This window comes from Pezoporus flaviventris, unplaced genomic scaffold (assembly GCF_033815535.1).
Source record: "Pezoporus flaviventris isolate CSIRO_AGI_PZ_B2104156 unplaced genomic scaffold, CSIRO_AGI_Pfla_v1 ptg000002l, whole genome shotgun sequence".
Taxonomy (NCBI): Eukaryota; Metazoa; Chordata; class Aves; order Psittaciformes; family Psittacidae; genus Pezoporus; species Pezoporus flaviventris.
The window spans coordinates 49,419,083-49,425,082 of NW_026892550.1; the positions used below are offsets into that span (position 1 = coordinate 49,419,083).

The window sequence follows — 6,000 nt, forward strand, 5'->3', positions numbered from 1 at the left end:
ATTTTATGTGAGGCTCCATTTACCATAACAAGATAGATTTGTTCTGGAAAATTTTTTTGTCAATATATCCTTTGTTAGGCAGTACCTTCATCTCCTAGCAACAGTGTGGGGAAATCCATCTGAGACATGGAAGTGAACTGCAAAATAGGATGGCTCACTGTACGCTTTTGGAATTCTTCAGTGATGTGCAAATACCTCCATGCACTTACGGTGTCCGGGTCCACTGGCAAACTGATAAATCAAAACTAGAGGATGGAAACCGAAAACCCCCAAAGTCTCCTTCTCATTAAAAACAAATTGACCAAGATACATGGAATACTGAAATAACTGCTCTGCCTCTTGTTCTTGAAAAGGCTCTTTCACACCCATACACATTGTCCACACCTTGTGCATAATTTGGTACAGACACGCCACATTTAAAATGTTTAAATGTCATCACAGAGCAGTTCTTCCAGCCTCAGAGATTTGCAGTGTCATATGTCAAAAGGTAGGACACCAATAATAAACCTCTTGTAAGCAACACAGTCACTGAGCACACAGGGGTGCAAAAGATGGCAATGCTCCTCAGGTGCCCTTGCTTTTGAAGGCACATCCCCACCTCTGCTTTCATTTCATTTATCTCTCTTCCCAGAGAGAAACTGTGCTCCATTTTAAGGAAGTTAAGGGTGAGCTAAAACGCTTTAGAAAGTCTCTAAGGGATCTCTTTAGTTGAGCTCTGCAATACCCCTTTGATCTACGCGCCGTTCTGCTGGCTGTTTTTCAAAGTTGAATTTGTCCTTCAGGATGGTCCCTTCTTCCCAGGAGGTGTTTCGCCCAGGGTGACCCTGCCATTGCTGCAGCTCAGGCTCTGCAAGTGCAGAAAAGGAAGGAAAGGTACTGCAGCCTTGTGGCCTGTCTGTGGCATGAGGAAATGGGAATTCCCTATCTGTCCCATCCTGGCCACATCTGAAGCCCTGCAGCTGACAAACCTCCACTGTGTCTCGGGTCACTCCATGAGGGTACGAACCCTGCCACTTCATTGGCTACATGAAACACACAGGCTGCAAGAAAAGTTCTAGGATGTGGAAAAAGGCATTGTACAAACGATGTTGCCAGATACTTTGGGGGAGTTTGAGGCTTTCTCATTAAAGGTGTCCTCCAGGTACACGTTTTGCCCACCAGCTCCCTGCACCCACTACCACACGCATCAGTCCCTGCATGAGCACCAGTGGCTGATTCACCCCAGAGCTCCCTATGGAGGAACACTGTCTGAACCAGGCCCCTACCTACAACAGGTACTTACGGACACAATTCAAAGCCCAGTAAAGCATCCCGAAGTCTTTGTGGGCTCATAGCTACACCCCAAGAGAAACTCAATTTGAAAGGTGAATTGCACAGTTTAACCTCACACACTAGTGTAAAAGCAGTATGTTATTTGCCAGTCAGCCAAGAGGAATATTTCTGTGTCCCTTTACTACATGTTCACAGAGGGTGCACAACAATAAATGAAATTGCCTTTATATGTTCATTAAAATGTCCCTCAGGACTGAAAATCATCCAACATATGCTGTGGAGGGTTTTCTTAATGAAAGAGGAGGTGGCCCAGAGGTACAGTCAAGCACCCCTAAGGGACTGAGGTAGTGTCATGTTTTTCTCCTAGATCCTTATTATTTCATCTGGGGAGAAAGGACATATCCGAGGGGGACGCCTCCGCACCACTGAGCCAGCCTGAGAGAGGGGCTGTTCCTAGGAGGATGCTAACAGCATCATCAGATCAAAAAGAGCTTGTTTTTAATTATGCTTTATAGATGTGCAAGAGCTGTAGGGGAGGCTTAATTGGCAACAAAACAAATAAATAGCTCCTGATACAAAACCAGCTATGCAGATCTCTGCTGAACATTGAAAAGGCAGTTGGGGCGACAGACAGGGAGAAAGCCAAACCTTAGCAATAGTCTATGCATCTGAGTGAAAAATATTACCCAATTATTAGGTATTGCCATTGTATGGGAGAAATCTGAGCAGGGAACCCAAACTCAATTCTGCCCATACCTGGAACAAAGAGTTTTTTTCTGCAAGGAAATGCCAAGACTGTTTGCACTGCCTGACCCTTAGGCATTTGCAGAGGACACAGAAACCTTCACAAGTAAACCTCCTGAATCACAAAGGCACTTAAACGGGTGTTTTGCTTGTCATCTACCCTTCAATGAAATTAGCTTTCTGACTTGGGCATAATGATTTTAGTCACTGTGAATTTATTCCCACCTAAGCTGTGTTTGCTCTTGAACTTTTTGCTATTGACTAGCACACATGTTCGGTATATAGAGCAAACACTTTGGTGTGAAACAATATCATACACAATGAGTCATCCGTGCTCTGGTCCACAGCCATCCCACAGAGAGCTTGTGCTGCTGTCAGTCACTATGTCATTTGCAAACACAGCTACAAACACTCAAAACCAGGCAGTTATCTTGTATACCTTACGGAGAATCTGCCTTAAGCAAACAGGAGGCATGTTAATGGAAGAGCTAGAATAGAATGACAGATTTTTTGGTAAGGAATCCAGTTTTGGACAAGTTCTGTCTATACTAATGCATCTGAGTGAGATTATTTATTTCTTTTTCCTTTTTTTTTTTTTTTAATATAAATCAACCTTTAACTTGCAGCAGAACCTGCCCCAGTTTCTATGGCAATGTGCAACTATCATCAAGCATTAGCTTCTAGTTTGCAGAAAAAAATGCATTTACTCATCCTGGGGAATTGCACTAAATAAATTAACAGTACCAACTCCAGACATCCTGATGCCACTGTATTAATGACTGATAAACCTTAAATCCCGTCACCATGTACATACATTCATGCCAGAGCTAACACCAGTCAAAAATGCAGCCCAGTATTTGAGAATTAAGGCATTGGCAAGATTTGAGTGTTACCATTTTGTCAATTATTTGATGAGTAGCAGCCATAGACCAGTAAAACATTGTCAGACAAGATGAAACACATGCCTTTATAGAAGAAAACTAGCATAAGGCCTATATTCTCCTTTAAGCTATTAGGAGATTGAAGTAACACGCTATTTGCAAGCCCTCAGAACCAGGGCAGGCATCAGTCAGTGTCAGCAAATACTTTGCTTGGCATGTCACTGCAAAATTTGGCATCTCCTATTCCCTGAATAAGCAGCTTGCCGCTGGCATGATTATGTATGAAAAATAAGCACAAGAATTATTACCAGCAATTATATAAATTATATACATTATTTTATATCAAAATGTTTGCTAATATCTAGTTGCAGCGTGAAGATAACATGGTAGATAGTGCATTGCCACAAAATCCTGTCCAAAATATTTCACTCCAGAGCCATCCCATGATGAAAGAGGAATCCAAAATGCACGCAGTAGTACAGGCCTGCCATTACATGCCTCTTCCTCCTGATGGAGACACCCTGAAAAAGTGTCAGGTTTGTTGGCTGAGGTCTACTTTAAAAACTAGATAGTTTTTCCTTACCTGAGCCAGATGTGAACTTTGAGAGTTCCTTGACATTTTACAGTTACATTTCAGCAGATGCTGTGATTAAACAAGGTTAGAAATAGCCAAAGCAGTGCATGTTACTCTTTTAAAAATGTGATTGCCCACACAGATACAAATACAAGCTGGTGAGCAATTATGCCATCCCCTGAGAACGAGGGAGTCACATTCAGAGCTGCTGCTTCTCCACTTGCTCTAGGTGATGAGGGAAATGGTATGACTCTTCCATACCCTAACACTTGCTGAGCAAGGAAGGAGTTACATAGGGATTATAAGCCAGCTCTGCTGGCTGCCCTTGACTAAGACACCCAGCCTTTGCCTCTCCGTTCCCTGTCCCTGAAACAGCTGCTTCAACCCCAAGACACATTACTGGAGGATTTAGGAAGCCAGAAGCACCATTCAGCCCTGAGTCATAAGACCAAAATGCAGTTGCACACTACCCTAGTTATAGTAACCAAGGCTGCAGGCTGTCAATTTTAACCTGTTGTTGATTTTTTTCTATCAGTACATACTCTGGCTCCAGGGATAAAATCTGAAATACTTCAAAGCACAGATGGCCCAGCTTCTGCTCAGAAACATGGCTTTTCAGTCCTGTGCAGCCAGAAACAAAAGCTTCACATCTCTTTGGAGAACAAGTGTTGCTTCAGAAGTTTCAGTTTTTCAGCTCGGTAACCAGTTCCTCCCTGAAGGACCTTTATGTCAGGAAAGACAGAGAAGAAGTTGTTTAAAACTTCACACTTAAGTCCATATTGACATACAAAGCCCATCTGCAGAGCCTTGTGCTACCTCTGAGGGGAGAGAGCTGCTGCTTCCCTTGCAAATGAATTAATTTACACGCGTGAAGACTGGCCTAGAATGAAAGAGAAATCCAAAATCATTGCCAGTAAGATTTGTTCTCAGACCTTTCTGCAAAGGAGGCAGCCTCAACTTCTGCCCACGTGGGTCCGAACAACAGAGTAGATCCAATTGCCTGATACCTGAATCGATGCCATTTTTTCTGTCCAGCCAGTATGCCCTGCTGTTGCTCATTTATCTCGTTCAAAATTGCAAAAATTAAATGCTTAAAGATTGTAAATTCAATTTCCAGTATTGGCACTGAGCGTATCCTAAGGAAATTTATGCTGTGAGTGATCTGAGTTGCTTAAGGATCGGTGATCAGTGTAGTGGAGCTCATTTCCCCCCCAAATATATATACATACATATATATGTGTATATATATATATGTATTCTTCAATCTGAATGGGAAACGTGGGAGTTCTTCTACCCTCTTTCCCTACCCCACCCTTTTTTGCTCTGGGAACAGAGAATTCAAATTCCACTCAGCCCTGTCACAGCAAACAATTTCCAAACCATCTGCTGTCTAATAAAACAACCCGTCTAGACAAACCCCAAGCCAGGCAACAAATCTGATATTGTACTTGAATTCATCATAAGTATGAGCAACCTGCCATTGCTAACCTGTCAAGCTTCTTCACCAGGAAAAAGACTTATATTTACGGTCTCAGGCACAGAGACTGGAAATGTGTAAGATTTTTTCCATCATTAGATACAGAAAAGCTGCTCAGAAGATGGGACAGGATCTGGTCAGCTCAGCTTGGGCACAATTCACACCCACCCAGTCTGTGCTTAAGAAAGCAGTGGGCAGAGGAGAAAGGTTTTGAAGGGACCTGAGGGCTTGCACTGGAGCTTGCAGAGCAGGGACAATGTTAAAGTCAGGTAGCTGGATTCCCACCAGCCTTGCCTACTCCAATATGGTGGAGAGCCCTGTGTTCAGCATTTTCTGACAAAGTGCTTTCAATTCGCTTTCTCTGAGACAGTGGAAAGGGGCCCCAGGTTTACTGAACTCAGACTCACTTGTAAGAAATGAATTAAAAATATTGTCTATCTCCAACAACATCAAAACATTCTTTGTGCTGTGTGAGCTGAGAGCTTTTCCTTCCCCTTCCTCTTGTGCTTTTTGTTTGTTTGTGGTTTGTTGTTTTCGGTTTCTTCCCCCTAAATGAGTTGATTTGAAAAGAAAGCTGTCATCTCTCCCTGATGAAATGGCTCCTAAATACCTAGAAACACCAAGGAAACAGAGCTCCAGTTTCTAGGTGTTTTACTGTGCAATTCAGAGCCAAAGTCAGAGAGCAGCAGTCTTTTCAGGGAAGGGCCACAGGACCGAGAAGTAAGTTCAGTTCCAGCTGTTTCAGGGAAGAGGTTTTGGAGCTCCTTTTTTTTTGTAGGAAACCTGGGAAACCAGGTTACGGAAGTATATAGGTTGTTAAAAGGCTTTTCCAAATCTCATTTTATTCTGTTCAGAGTCAGTTATGGGATAAAAAAGAGCGAGCAAATAATAAGCATAGTGCTATAGCTCTTAGATGTGGGTTACCTGCCTGAAAGCTCTTTTTCTCCAGTGTTTAGCAGTTTTGTCTACTTTTGCTACATCCAATAAAAATATACCTCTGTCAGGGTCTTCCCCAAAGCCTCCTTTAAAGCTCCCATCACTATGGAGCTCAG

General features: G+C 42.8%; 1 protein-coding gene across 1 annotated transcript in view; it reads right to left on the reverse strand.

Annotated features, from left to right (window-relative positions):
- TRMT10A (tRNA methyltransferase 10A) overlaps positions 1–5,661 on the reverse strand; it is a 296,095-nt gene extending 290,434 nt beyond the window's left edge. Inside the window, exon 1 of the mRNA XM_061477750.1 lies at positions 5,658–5,661. The gene's annotated coding sequence lies outside the window, so the exon portion shown is untranslated. The remainder of the gene's footprint in view (positions 1–5,657) is intronic.
- Positions 5,662–6,000: the final 339 nt, after the last annotated feature.